Source organism: Hyperolius riggenbachi, chromosome 6, assembly GCF_040937935.1.
Source record: "Hyperolius riggenbachi isolate aHypRig1 chromosome 6, aHypRig1.pri, whole genome shotgun sequence".
Lineage (NCBI taxonomy): Eukaryota > Metazoa > Chordata > Amphibia > Anura > Hyperoliidae > Hyperolius > Hyperolius riggenbachi.
Genome location: NC_090651.1, coordinates 364,024,142 through 364,038,706, shown reverse-complemented (window position 1 = coordinate 364,038,706; position 14,565 = coordinate 364,024,142). Strand labels below are relative to the sequence as shown.

Here is a 14,565-nt window from a genome sequence, read left to right as displayed (position 1 = left end):
TTTCCCCTGACGGTTCACGTACAGGCCACAGGGGAGCACCCAAGAAAACCCACTCAATACCGCCCATGTTGTCCAGGACAACAACCCTCACAAATCCAAAAGAACAGGACCAGATAATTACTTGGATGACCTCTCAAGCGTCCAGCAGTGGGTTAAGCAGCACCAGCACATCACGCACGAGGTCCGAGTCCTCAGCCAGTTACAAGGAGCCAGTGGGCACAAAGCTGACACAACCGGCAGCGACACCACGCACACAACTGCCAGATAACCAGTCCGATGAATTACCTCAGGACACAATGGGGTATTCGCAGGAGCTATTCCCAGCCCAACAAACTTCCACCTTTCAAAGGTCAATGGAGGAACAGCCAGAAATGTTGTGCCTGGATTCACAACCGTTAACTGTGGGAAATGCACCGCGCACTGAAATACAAGGCGAGTCCGAAGAGGACTCGGAAACCCAAATCCCAGAGCAATTTGGGCAGGAGGGGTTGCAATTGCAGGAGGTCGGCCGACAAGATCTGGAAGACGACGTTGGAGTGTGCTGCGCAGAGGTTGTTGTGGGGAGCTCTACTCCACGGCGGTGGCCCACAATGACATATGACGAGTTTGAGGAGATGGAAGAGGAGGGTATGGACAATGTGGACAGAGACCCAGATTTTGTTTGTGAACGAGAACATCGCCGTCGTAGCAGCAGCACAGATGAGTCTGTTGAAGAACACACTGCTGCACGAGTTCGCCTTGTGCCACAAGGTAGGCGGCGCGCAATTTCAGGCACCACAAGCGTGGAAGTTCAAGTGAGAGGCAAAAGAGGAGCAAACAGAAATCGCCAGCAAGGAGGCAGGTGCTCCAAAGTCTGGGCTTTCTTTGAAGACTGCACTGAGGATGTTACCATGGCGATTTGCAAGGTGTGCAAGACCCGCCTGAGCAGGGGGAAAAATATTAACAACCTCTCCACCACCAGCATGAGCCGTCACATGCTATCCAAACATCCCACTCTTTGGGCAAACGCGTCAGGACAGGGTACCAGAAACAACACTGCCTCCCTTGGGTTCACCAGACTCACCACCAGACCCGCCTCAGCAGCAGCAGTAGCCCAGCCATTGCGTGGTTCACAACATTCACAAACATCAGACGACGCTGACACTGTCACTTTCCGGACTAGTGCTCTTGAGGTCTCCCAGTGTTCATCAAACACAACAACCAACAGCCCTTCCGTGTGCAGCGCTACGGTTCAGTTGTCTGTGTCGGAGATGTTTGAGCGCAAGAGGAAATTGCCAGCAAATGACCCCCGGGCCGTGGCAGTAACAGCCAGCATAGCCAAGCTTCTGGCCTGCGAAATGCTGCCATATCGATTGGTGGAGACAAACAGCTTCAAGGGCATGATGTCAGTGGCCATCCCACGTTACGTGGTTCCCAGCCGCTACCACTTTGCACGCTCTGCAGTGCCTGAGTTGCATGAGCACGTGGTCAGCAAAATAACCCGAAGCTTGAAGAATGCCGTTGCCTGCAAGGTTCACCTCACCACTGACACCTGGACGAGTGCGTTCGGCCAGGGTCGATACATCTCCCTTACCGCGCACTGGGTGAACCTTGTGGAGCCTGGCAGCGATTCCTCACCTGCTACGGCACGGGTGTTGCCCACGCCACAAACAGCTGCACCGCCGTCCCTCCCACTGGATAACAGCAGCACCTACCTCTCTGACTCCTTCTCCTCCAACGCATCTCAAAGCTGTACCTCATCCGGAAACGCTAACCCAGCAGCAGTAGGATCGTGGAAGCAGTGCAGCACAGCTGTTGGCATGCGTCAGCAAGCGTTGCTGAAGCTAATCTGCCTTGGGGATAAGCAGCACACAGGGGAGGAAATTTGGAGGGGAATAAAGGAACAGACGGATTTGTGGCTGGCACCGCTGGACCTGAAACCGGGCATGGTTGTGTGTGATAATGGGAGTAATCTCATTCGCGCTTTAAGGTTGGCTAAGCTGACACACATCCCTTGCCTGGCGCACGTGATGAACCTAGTAGTTCAGCGGTTCCTGAGGACATACCCAGGCGTGCCCGATCTGCTGTTGAAGGTGCGTCGAGTGTCCAAACATTGTAGAAATTCCAGTACTGCTTCGGGGGCACTCGCCAAGATGCAGGAGCGCTTCAATCTCCCCCACCATCGCTTGCTGTGTGATGTCCCTACGCGCTGGAATTCTACGCTGCACATGCTAGCCCGCTTTTGCGAGCAGAAGAGTGCAGTGGTCCAGTACATGACGGCGCAGTACCGAGGCGCATCCGGCCAGCTGCCAAGCTTCTGTGGATCCGATTGGGCCAACATGTTGGACCTCTGCCAAGTCCTCCAAAATTTTGAGCAATCCACGTTGCTTGTGAGCAGTGACAACTCTTCAGTCAGCATTACCATACCACTGCTGTGTTTACTGAAGAGGTCGATGTTAAAAATCAAGGAAACAGCTGTCATGATGCAACTGGGGGAATCTGAAGGAGAAAACGATCAGCGTGATGGTACCAACATCAGGCCATCCGCCTCAGGGAACGCTGGCCCCAGCAGCTATGACGAAGAAGAGGAGGAGGAACAGCTGGAGTTGGAGCAGGAATTTCATGCCACCACTGACGAGGGCCAGAGCGGTGCACGTTGGACTTCCACAATTCAACGCGAATGGTCAGCAGAAGCAGACCAGGAGGAAGGTGACGACTATGATGCATCACAACAACTATCACAACGCTCACAAGAGGATGATGAGGATTCTGGTAGGACTCTGGCACACATGGCTCAATTCATGCTAGACTGCATTGAACGTGACCCACGCATTGTGCGCATTCTGGACAACACCAATTACTGGGTTTATACCCTTCTGGATCCACGGTACAAACACAATGTTCCAAAACTGCTTGAAGAAAGAGTCAGACAGGTCAAAATGGAAGAATACCAGCAGGCCCTTGTGGAGACTTTAGAGAGGAGATTGACATCCTCCCCCTCCTCTAGCCAGTTGTACGCAGACAGACTGACTTCCGCAAACCCAGGACGACCAGGAGGGCAGCAAACAACGCAAGCCGCAGCTAGTACCCAAAAGGGAATGGTATCGGCAGTGTCCTTGGAGTGGGAAAATTTTCTGACACCCATGCAGCCGCAGCCCACTGAACAGCAAGCGTGCAGATCCACCTCCAACACCGATCGCCTGGAGAAGATGGTCAAGGACTACATGTCAGATGGCGTAGCTGTGTCGAACCATCCATCTGCACCCTTCAACTATTGGGTATCGAAGCTAGACACCTGGCACGAACTGGCAATGTACGCAATAGAGGTGCTGGCTTGCCCGGCAGCCAGCGTTATGTCGGAACGCTGTTTCAGTGCTGCCGGAGGCATCGTCACAGATCGGCGTATCCGCCTCTCTACAGAAAATGCAGACCGTCTGACTCAAATTAAAATGAATCAATCCTGGATTGGAAATGACTACGCAACACTCCAGGACCCCAACCAAGTAACATGACCAATGAACATCTGGGATGGTGTTGCGTTTCCGGGCCCTGTTTATTGAACCTCTCATCTGTATTACATTTATGACTGCATGGCGGCAAAAAGCATTGCTGCTATATCCGCACGCTTTTTGTCCACATGCAAGGCCTGGGTTGTTGTGTCTCACAAAGCGTGGCCTTCTCCTCCTGCGCCTGCTCCTGTTCCATCACGTCTGCTGCTGCTGGGTTAGCGTTGCCGCGTGGTCCCTGTTTATTGAACCACTTATCTTTATTACATTTATGACTGCATGGCGGTACAAAGCATGCTATCCGCACGCTTCTTGCCCTCATGCAAGGCCTGGGTTGTTGTGTCTCACAAAGCGTGGCCTTCTCCTCCTGCGCCTGCTCCTGTTCCATCACGTCTGCTGCTGCTGGGTTAGCGTTGCCGCGTGGTCCCTGTTTATTGAACCACTTATCTTTATTACATTTATGACTGCATGGCGGTACAAAGCATGCTATCCGCACGCTTCTTGCCCTCATGCAAGGCCTGGGTTGTTGTGTCTCACAAAGCGTGGCCTTCTCCTCCTGCGCCTCCTCCTGTTCCATCACGTCTGCTGCTGCTGGGTTAGCGTTGCCGCGTGGTCCCTGTTTATTGAACCACTTTTCTTTATTACATTTATGACTGCATGGCGGTACAAAGCATGCTATCCGCACGCTTCTTGCCCTCATGCAAGGCCTGGGTTGTTGTGTCTCACAAAGCGTGGCCTTCTCCTCCTGCGCCTGCTCCTGTTCCATCACGTCTGCTGCTGCTGGGTTAGCGTTGCCGCGTGGTCCCTGTTTATTGAACCACTTATCTTTATTACATTTATGACTGCATGGCGGTACAAAGCATGCTATCCGCACGCTTCTTGCCCTCATGCAAGGCCGGGGTTGTTGTGTCTCACAAAGCGTGGCCTTCTCCTCCTGCGCCTCCTTCTGTTCCATCACGTCTGCTGCTGCTGGGTTAGCGTTGCCGCGTGGTCCCTGTTTATTGAACCACTTATCTTTATTACATTTATGACTGCATGGCGGTACAAAGCATGCTATCCGCACGCTTCTTGCCCTCATGCAAGGCCTGGGTTGTTGTGTCTCACAAAGCGTGGCCTTCTCCTCCTGCGCCTGCTCCTGTTCCATCACGTCTGCTGCTGCTGGGTTAGCGTTGCCGCGTGGTCCCTGTTTATTGAACCACTTATCTTTATTACATTTATGACTGCATGGCGGTACAAAGCCTGCTATCCGCACGCTTCTTGCCCTCATGCAAGGCCGGGGTTGTTGTGTCTCACAAAGCGTGGCCTTCTTCTCCTCCTGCGCCACCCTCCTCCTGTTCCATCACGTGTGCTGCTGCTGGGTTAGCGTTACCGGTCCCTTTTCCTGGAACCTCTTATATGTATTACATTTATGACTGCATGCCGACAAAAAACATGTTACCTGTGCAAAGAAAACAGACATTTCCCGCATTTAAAAGACAGTTTTCCCTTTGAAACTTTAAAATCGATTTTCTCAAAAACTATAAGCTCTTTTTGCTAATTTTTTTTTCCTCTTGTACCCACTCCCAAGTAGTGTTGGGCGAACATCTAGATGTTCGGGTTCGGGCCGAACAGGCCGAACATGGCCGCGATGTTCGGGTGTTCGACCCGAACTCCGAACATAATGGAAGTCAATGGGGACCCGAACTTTTGTGGTTTGTAAAGCCTCCTTACATGCTACATACCCCAAATTTACAGGGTATGTGCACCTTGGGAGTGGGTACAAGAGGAAAAAAAAATTTAGCAAAAAGAGCTTATAGTTTTTGAGAAAATCGATTTTAAAGTTTCAAAGGGAAAACTGTCTTTTAAATGCGGGAAATGTCTGTTTTCTTTGCACAGGTAACATGCTTTTTGTCGGCATGCAGTCATAAATGTAATACATATAAGAGGTTCCAGGAAAAGGGACCGGTAATGCTAACCCAGCAGCAGCACACGTGATGGAACAGGAGGAGGGTGGCGCAGGAGGAGAAGGCCACGCTTTGAGACACAACAACCCAGGCCTTGCATGAGGACAAGAAGCGTGCGGATAGCATGCTTTGTACCACCATGCAGTCATAAATGTAATAAAGATAAGTGGTTCAATAAACAGGGACCACGCGGCAACGCTAACCCAGCAGCAGCACACGTGATGGAACAGGAGGAGGCGCAGGAGGAGAAGGCCACGCTTTGTGAGACACAACAACCCAGGCCTTGCATGAGGACAAAAAGCGTGCGGATAGCATGCTTTGTACCGCCATGTAGTCATAAATGTAATAAAGATAAGAGGTTCAATAAACAGGGACCACGCGGCAACGCTAACCCAGCAGCAGCAGCAGCAGCAGCACACGTGATGGAACAGGAGGAGGCGCAGGAGGAGAAGGCCACGCTTTGTGAGACACAACAACCCAGGCCTTGCATGAGGACAAAAAGCGTGCGGATAGCATGCTTTGTACCGCCATGTAGTCATAAATGTAATAAAGATAAGAGGTTCCATAAACAGGGACCGGCAACGGTAACCCAGCAGCAGCAGCAGCAGCAGCAGCAGCAGCACACGTGATGGAACAGGAGGAGGCGCAGGAGGAGAAGGCCACGCTTTGTGAGACACAACAACCCAGGCCTTGCATGAGGACAAAAAGCGTGCGGATATAGCAGCAATGCTTTTTGCCGCCATGCAGTCATAAATGTAATACAGATGAGAGGTTCAATAAACAGGGACCGGAAACGCTAAACCATCCCAGATGTTCATCGGTCATGTTACTTGGTTGGGGTCCAGGAGTGTTGCGTAGTCGTTTCCAATCCAGGATTGATTCATTTTAATTTGAGTCAGACGGTCTGCATTTTCTGTGGAGAGGCGGATACGCCGATCTGTGATGATGCCTCCGGCAGCACTGAAACAGCGTTCCGACATAACGCTGGCTGCCGGGCAAGCCAGCACCTCTATTGCGTACATTGCCAGTTCGTGCCAGGTGTCTAGCTTCATGCCCGGTTTCAGGTCCAGCGGTGCCAGCCACAAATCCGTCTGTTCCTTTATTCCCCTCCAAATTTCCTCCCCTGTGTGCTGCTTATCCCCAAGGCAGATCAGCTTCAGCAACGCTTGCTGACGCATGCCAACAGCTGTGCTGCACTGCTTCCACGATCCTACTGCTGCTGGTGCTGGGTTAGCATTTCCGGATGAGGTACAGCTTTGAGATGCGTTGGAGGAGAAGGAGTCAGAGAGGTAGGTGCTGCTGTTGTTATCCAGCTGTTTGCGGCGTGGGCAACACCCGCGCCGTAGCAGGTGAGGAATCGCTGCCAGGCTCCACAAGGTTCACCCAGTGCGCGGTAAGGGAGATGTATCGACCCTGGCCGAACGCACTCGTCCAGGTGTCAGTGGTGAGGTGAACCTTGCAGGCAACGGCATTCTTCAAGCTTCGGGTTATTTAGCTGACCACGTGCTCATGCAACTCAGGCACTGCAGAGCGCGCAAAGTGGTAGCGGCTGGGAACAATGTAACGTGGGATGGCCACTGACATCATGCCCTTGAAGCTGTTTGTCTCCACCACTCGATATGGCAGCATTTCGCAGGCCAGAAGCTTGGCTATGCTGGCTGGCTGTTACTGCCACGGCCCGGGGGTCATTTGCTGGCAATTTCCTCTTGTGCTCAAACATCTCAGAGACAGACAACTCAACCGTAGCGCTGCACACCGAAGGGCTGTTGGTTGTTGTGTTTGATGAACACTGGGAGACCTCAAGAGCACTAGTCCGGAAAGTGACAGTGTCAGCATCGTCTGATGTTTGTGAATGTTGTGAACCACGCAATGGCTGGGCTACTGCTGCTGCTGAGGCGGGTCTGGTGGTGAGTCTGGTGAACCCAAGGGAGGCAGTGTTGCTGGTGGTACCCTGTCCTGCCGCGTTTGCCCACAGAGTGGGATGTTTGGATAGAATGTGGCGGCTCATGCTGGTGGTGGAGAGGTTGTTAATACTTTTCCCCCTGCTCAGGCGGGTCTTGCACACCTTGCAAATCGCCATGGTAACATCCTCAGTGCAGTCTTCAAAGAAAGCCCAGACTTTAACTGGCTGAGGACTCGGACCTCGTGCGTGATGTGCTGGTGCTGCTTAACCCACTGCTGGACGCTTGAGAGGTCATCCAAGTAATTATCTGGTCCTGTTCTTTTGGATCTGTGAGGGTTGTTGTCCTGGACAACATGGGCAGTATTGAGTGGGTTTTCTTGGGTGCTCCCCTGTGGCCTGTACGTGAACCGTCAGGGGAAACACCTCTTCCCTTGCCCCTCCCTCTTTCACCGGATTTCTTCCTCATTTCACTTATCCTTAAAGTACACGCTGACTGGCAGCAGTACAGTGGCAGTACAGAAATGCTATACAGTGGTGGGTGAGCGGTGTACCACTATTGTCAGCAGTGACACAGAGCACAATGCTATACAGTGGCGGGTGAGCGGTGTACTACTGTTCCCAGCAGACACAGAGTGGAAGTAAACACAATGCTATATAGTGTGGCTGAGCCGTGTACACAGAGTGGCATTAAACACAATGCTATATAGTCTGCTATATAGTCACCCCGAACAGGGTGATGTTCTGCAGAACCCGAACAGTGGCAAACACTGTTCGCCCAACACTACTGGGAGGGAACGCAGATTTTAGTACCTAAACACACGATACAACATGTTTTCCGGGGTCGGACTCTGAGGCACATACAGATGGTCCCGATCATCATCCTCATCATACAACTCTTCTCCTGAGTCTGACCCACCCACCACCTCTGCCACCCCAACATCCCCAGACACAGACCCCTCATCGTCCTCAACATTAACTTGGGATGCTGGCCTGAGCCAGACCTCCTCCTCCACATCAGGCCCCATCATCTCCTCAATGGCAGCCCTCATTAATCGCTCTGGCGACGGACTGATGGACACAACGTTCTCCTCCGGGGAGGGCTGCTGCTGACCACTGGCTGCTGGGGTGGATGTTATAGCTTGCGTGGGGCGTTGGCTGTTGCTGTTGTTGGGAGTGCTGCTCACAGCGGAGGTCTCTGGGGAACTCATGTTGAGCTCATATAGTGGTTGACGGTGAGTGGAGTATTACTGATCCCAGCAATATACACACTGACTGGCAGAGTACGCAATGCTATATAGTGTGGCTGAGCGGTGTACACAGAGTGGCAGTAAACACAATGCTATATAGTCTGGCTGAGCGAGCGGTGTACTACTGTTCCCAGCAGAATCAGAGTGGCAGTAAACAATGGTATATAGTCTGGCTGAGCGGTGTACACAGAGTGTCAGTAAACAATGGTATATAGTCTGGCTGAGCGAGCGGTGTACTACTGTTCCCAGCAGAATCAGAGTGGCAGTAAACAATGGTATATAGTCTGGCTGAGCGGTGTACACAGAGTGTCAGTAAACAATGGTATATAGTCTGGCTGAGCGGTGTACACACAATGCTATATAGTCTGCTATATAGTGTCAGTAAACAATGGTATATAGTCTGGCTGAGCGAGCGGTGTACTACTGTTCCCAGCAGAATCAGAGTGGCAGTAAACAATGGTATATAGTCTGGCTGAGCGGTGTACACAGAGTGTCAGTAAACAATGGTATATAGTCTGGCTGAGCGAGCGGTGTACTACTGTTCCCAGCAGAATCAGAGTGGCAGTAAACAATGGTATATAGTCTGGCTGAGCGGTGTACACAGAGTGGCAGTAAACACAATGCTATATACTCTGGCTGAGCGAGCGGTGTACTACTGTTCCCAGCAGACACAGAACAGTGAACAGAATGCTATATAGTGTGGCTGAGCGAGCGGTGTACCACTATTCCCAGCAGACACAGAACAGTGAACAGAATGCTATATAGTGTGGCTGAGCGGGCGGTGTACCACTATTCCCAGCAGACACAGAACAGTGAACAGAATGCTATATAGTGTGGATGAGCGAGCGGTGTACCACTATTCCCAGCAGACACAGAACAGTAAACAGAATGCTATATAGTGTGGCTGAGCGAGCGGTGTACCACTATTCCCAGCAGACACAGAACAGTGAACAGAATGCTATATAGTGTGGCTGAGCGAGCGGTGTACCACTATTCCCAGCAGACACAGAACAGTGCACAGAATGCTATATAGTGTGGCTGAGCGAGCGGTGTACCACTATTCCCAGCAGACACAGAACAGTAAACAGAATGCTATATAGTGTGGCTGAGCGAGCGGTGTACCACTATTCCCAGCAGACACAGAACAGTAAACAGAATGCTATATAGTGTGGCTGAGCGAGCGGTGTACCACTATTCCAAGCAGACACAGAACAGTGAACAGAATGCTATATAGTGTGGCTGAGCGAGCGGTGTACCACTATTCCCAGCAGACACAGAGTGGCAGTAAACAGAATGCTATATAGTGTGGCTGAGCGAGGTACACAGAGTGGCAGTAAACAGAATGCTATATAGTGTGGCTGAGCAAGCGGTGTACTACTATTCCCAGCAGACACAGAGTGGCAGTAAACAGAATGCTATATAGTGTGGCTGAGCGAGGTACACAGAGTGGCAGTAAACAGAATGCTATATAGTGTGGCTGAGCAAGCGGTGTACTACTGTTCCCAGCAGTGACACAATGACAGGGGGGACCCTGGCTAGCGTGGCTGGAGCGCGAACTACCCTGCCTGCCTACCCAAAGCTAAACCCACAGACAAATGGCGGAGATATGACGTGGTTCGGGTATTTATTTACCCGAACCACGTGACCGTTCGGCCAATCAGAGCGCGTTCGGGTCCGAACCACGTGACCCGTTCGGCCAATCACAGCGCTAGCCGAACGTTCGGGGAACGTTCGGCCATGCGCTCTTAGTTCGGCCATATGGCCGAACGGTTTGGCCGAGCACCGTCAGGTGTTCGGCCGAACTCGAACATCACCCGAACAGGGTGATGTTCTGCAGAACCCGAACAGTGGCGAACACTGTTCGCCCAACACTACTCCCAAGGTGCACATACCCTGTAAATTTGGGGTATGTAGCATGCAAGGAGGCTTTACAAACCACAAAAGTTCGGGTCCCCATTGACTTCCATTATGTTCGGAGTTCGGGTCGAACACCCGAACATCGCGGCCATGTTCGGCCTGTTCGGCCCGAACCCGAACATCTAGATGTTCGCCCAACACTACTCTCCGTCAGTTCCTCTCAGAGGCTCACCATTTTTCTATTACAGTGATCCCTTCCAGTTCTGACAAGATTTTGTCAGAACGGAAATATCCAAGTTGCTGTCAGTTATATATCAGCAGCTGTCAGTTACAACTGAATGTGCAAGGTAATGTCCATGTTTCCCTATGGCTCAAGTGGGCAATATTACAGTTTAACAGTGTGCTGACCAGGAAGCTGTTATGGAGTATTGGCTATTTTCAAAATGGGGGACGGAGAATTCCATTGATCACAGTGGACAAATGGGACGCAGGAGAGGAGAAAGAGATTGAGGAGTAGACTGCACAGAAGGTAAGTATGACCATGTTTATTTTGACTTTTTATTTTCAGTTCAGGTTCTCTTTAAGTCAGCAGTGTTTTATTATAATGCCTTATGAGATAAGTTATGTAATAGATAACAGAGCAATGGGTGCAAAGTGTTATGCACTCTCATAAAATCCCTGCTTGCTCCTTGTTAATATGATAAAACGCACACACACACACATCACACGCACACACACATCACACGCACACACACATCACACGCACACATACACCACACACACACACACACACACACACACACACACACACACGCACGCACGCACGCACGCACACACACATCACACGCACACACACAACACACGCACACATACACCACACACACACACACACACACACACACACACACACACACACACACACACACACACACACGCATACACATCACACATCACACGCACACATACACCACACACACACACACACACACACACACACACACACACACACACATACACCACACACACACAACCACACACACACACACATCACACACACACACACACACACACACACACACACACACACACACACACACACACACACACACACATACACCACACACACACACACACACACACACACGCACGCACGCACACACACATCACACGCACACACACAACACACGCACACATACACCACACACACACACACACACACACACACACACACACACACACACACACACACACGCACGCATACACATCACACATCACACGCACACATACACCACACACACACACACACACACACACACACACACACATACACCACACACACACACACACACACACACACACACACACACATCACACGCACACATACACCACACACACACACACACACACACATACACCACACACACACAACCACACACACACGCACACATACACCACACACACACACACACACACACACAGACAGACAGACAGACACACACACACACACACACACACACACACACACACACACAGACACACACAGACACACACACACACACACACACACACACACACATACACACCAAACGTTACAGGTGCCCATGCTGACTACTACTACATAAAAGGTGTTTTACTGACCTGAGGAAGCGGGCTGAGACCCGTGAAACGTGTTGTCTACACGTTCACCTGTCTATTTAAATAAAGAATCTTTTTACTTAATACGAGTCCAGAACAGAGGTAAGCCACCTCATTTGGTTATACATGTATACTAGTACTAAACTCAAAGGGCGCCTCCAGAGAAACCCTATCCAGTCTAGTAGCACACCCTTAAGTGAGGTGACTGACTATCTCCTCAAATTTGCAATTCAAGCAGATAGAGTGGAACAGAGAAGGAGAGCGATCGCCCAGCTCCAGGACGATCCGGGTTACCGAGCAGAGACGGTTTTTCCCTGCATGCGCATAAGTGGTTGCAAGATAGCAACCCGACATTGTGAGTATAACATCTCACAATACAAGCACTCAACCATATTAACGATACTGCACCATCAGGCTCCTGTCCTCCCTCAAACCCAAAGGTCCTGAGACGCCCGATCCCAGAGAGGGACTATCAGATTGACCCAATCGATCATTTAGATATATAGGAACATTGACATATAATTTAAATTAATATATAATTTATAACCATAAATTAAAAGTGGAATCTAACAATGCAAATAGATGATTGAGTAGAATTGTTGCAAAATACAAAAACAAAAAAACCTGAACCCTCCAAGATTGCAAACTCAAAGTACTTGTATGCAATAAGCTTAACACGTTACATGAGTAATGATTCTAAATTAGTATGAAGTGATCAGTGGCGTAGCAATAGTGGGTGCAGAGGTTGCGACCGCATCGGGGCCCTTGGACCCCGTAAGAACCTCCCTCAACTGCAAATTTAGCTCTTTATTGGTCCTGTGCTCATAATAATCACTTCTATAGATCCTTTGAATGGTAGTAATCATTAACACACTGTTTCTCATCCCCTTCTTGCACCTCTGACACCGTAGTTTTCCATGGCAGATTTTAGTGGGCGGTATTAATTGTTATGTATAGAGTGCTTGGGGGGGGGGGGCATATAAAACTTGCACTGGGGCCCAGAGCTCTTTAGCTACGCCACTGGAAGTGATTCAACACTTTACATTTGTGTGCTATATTTCATTGTGATCATATGTTTCATTTCAGCATATTTAACAGCAAAAAATGCAGACTATACTACTACTAAAACCAACACCTCTACTACTTCTACTAAAATAATAATAGTAATAAATATAATAATGATAATAATAATAATTGTTTACCATTCTTTTATTGCTCTCTTTACTAAAATGTCCTCCCATGGAAAAAAAAAATCATATGTGTATGAAAAATAACATTATTTCGTAGTAGTAGTAGTAGTAGTAGTAGTAGTATTAGTAGTATTAGTAGTAGTAGTAGTAGTATTAGTAGTAGTAGTAGTAGAAGTAACAGTACTGTATTAGTAGCAGTGGTAGTAGTAAGATTGTTGTTACTATTTACTATTGTATTTTACCGTTATCTTAAAGAAGGCTACTTTGATATAACGGTGGTAACTAATTTTAACTCTGTTACATTTTTCAGCTACGTTTGTGTAATACTGTTCTTATGATAAATGCATGTATCCCAGTAGAAGTAAATGCAAAAAGAATACTACTTCTCCTATTACTTTGTACAGCCCCACGGAATATGTTGGCGCTTTGTAAATCAATAATACTAATATTACTGCTACTTACACTACTGCTACTAATCCTCATTATAATATTTACAGTGTATGGTCTTCTTATTCACTGTCCTTTTTACTAGTGTGTTTCCCAAAAACAATTACCACTTTCAAAATTTTACTTTTTATTTCAATTTTTTTTTTATTTATTATAATTAAAGGTACTCTAATAGAACTAAAGCAGAGTAAAATACTAAATGGTGCCTTTAGCTACACAAATTGCTGGTTTGGAAAAAGAAGTAGGTAATCTTTTCCAGATAAAGGAGATAAAATGAATTGTCTCGTAGTCCGTAGACTTACCTCGAGCTGCCTTTCCCATCTGAAGACCATGCCCACGGTCCGTACAGTTTTACTTATATTTTTTTTCTGAACCATGCCTAGCGGGACAAACCGGTCACTCTGGTCTGCCCATACCGAGCACCAGGAAGTGTTAAGCAATGTGTCTCTTTCACTAGATTCACTATTAGTCACTTGGCAGGTGAACTATTCTAAACTCGCAGCAACAGTTATGTGAACAATTTAAAGTCTTATCCTAGTGAAATGTATCTGGCTCAGCTCCGACAGAAAATAAAAGACCTTTTCTTATTTGCATAATGTCATTTCTCCTGAAAAGATTTGGGGTCTTGTTACAGAAAGTACTTTATTATTTGTAATTGTCCCATCAAAGATAAAAGCAGGCAGCATTGAATGCAAGTATTATTATTATCTTTATTTATAAAGTTATAAAATATTCTGTAGTGCTGTACAATGATGCGATAGGGGAGACAATACCAGATTATACAACGTACCTCTGTATCTGACAGGTCAGATCTTGGAAGACAGAGGCCAATATGCAATTCACTATTTCTCCTAACTT

General features: G+C 48.8%; 1 protein-coding gene across 1 annotated transcript in view; it reads right to left on the bottom strand.

Moving 5' to 3' along the window:
• The window catches only part of LOC137521914 (IgGFc-binding protein-like), a 141,781-nt gene extending 127,762 nt beyond the window's left edge, over positions 1–14,019 (bottom strand). Inside the window, exon 1 of the mRNA XM_068241791.1 lies at positions 14,010–14,019. The gene's annotated coding sequence lies outside the window, so the exon portion shown is untranslated. The remainder of the gene's footprint in view (positions 1–14,009) is intronic.
• Between the last annotated feature and the right edge of the window lie 546 nt (positions 14,020–14,565).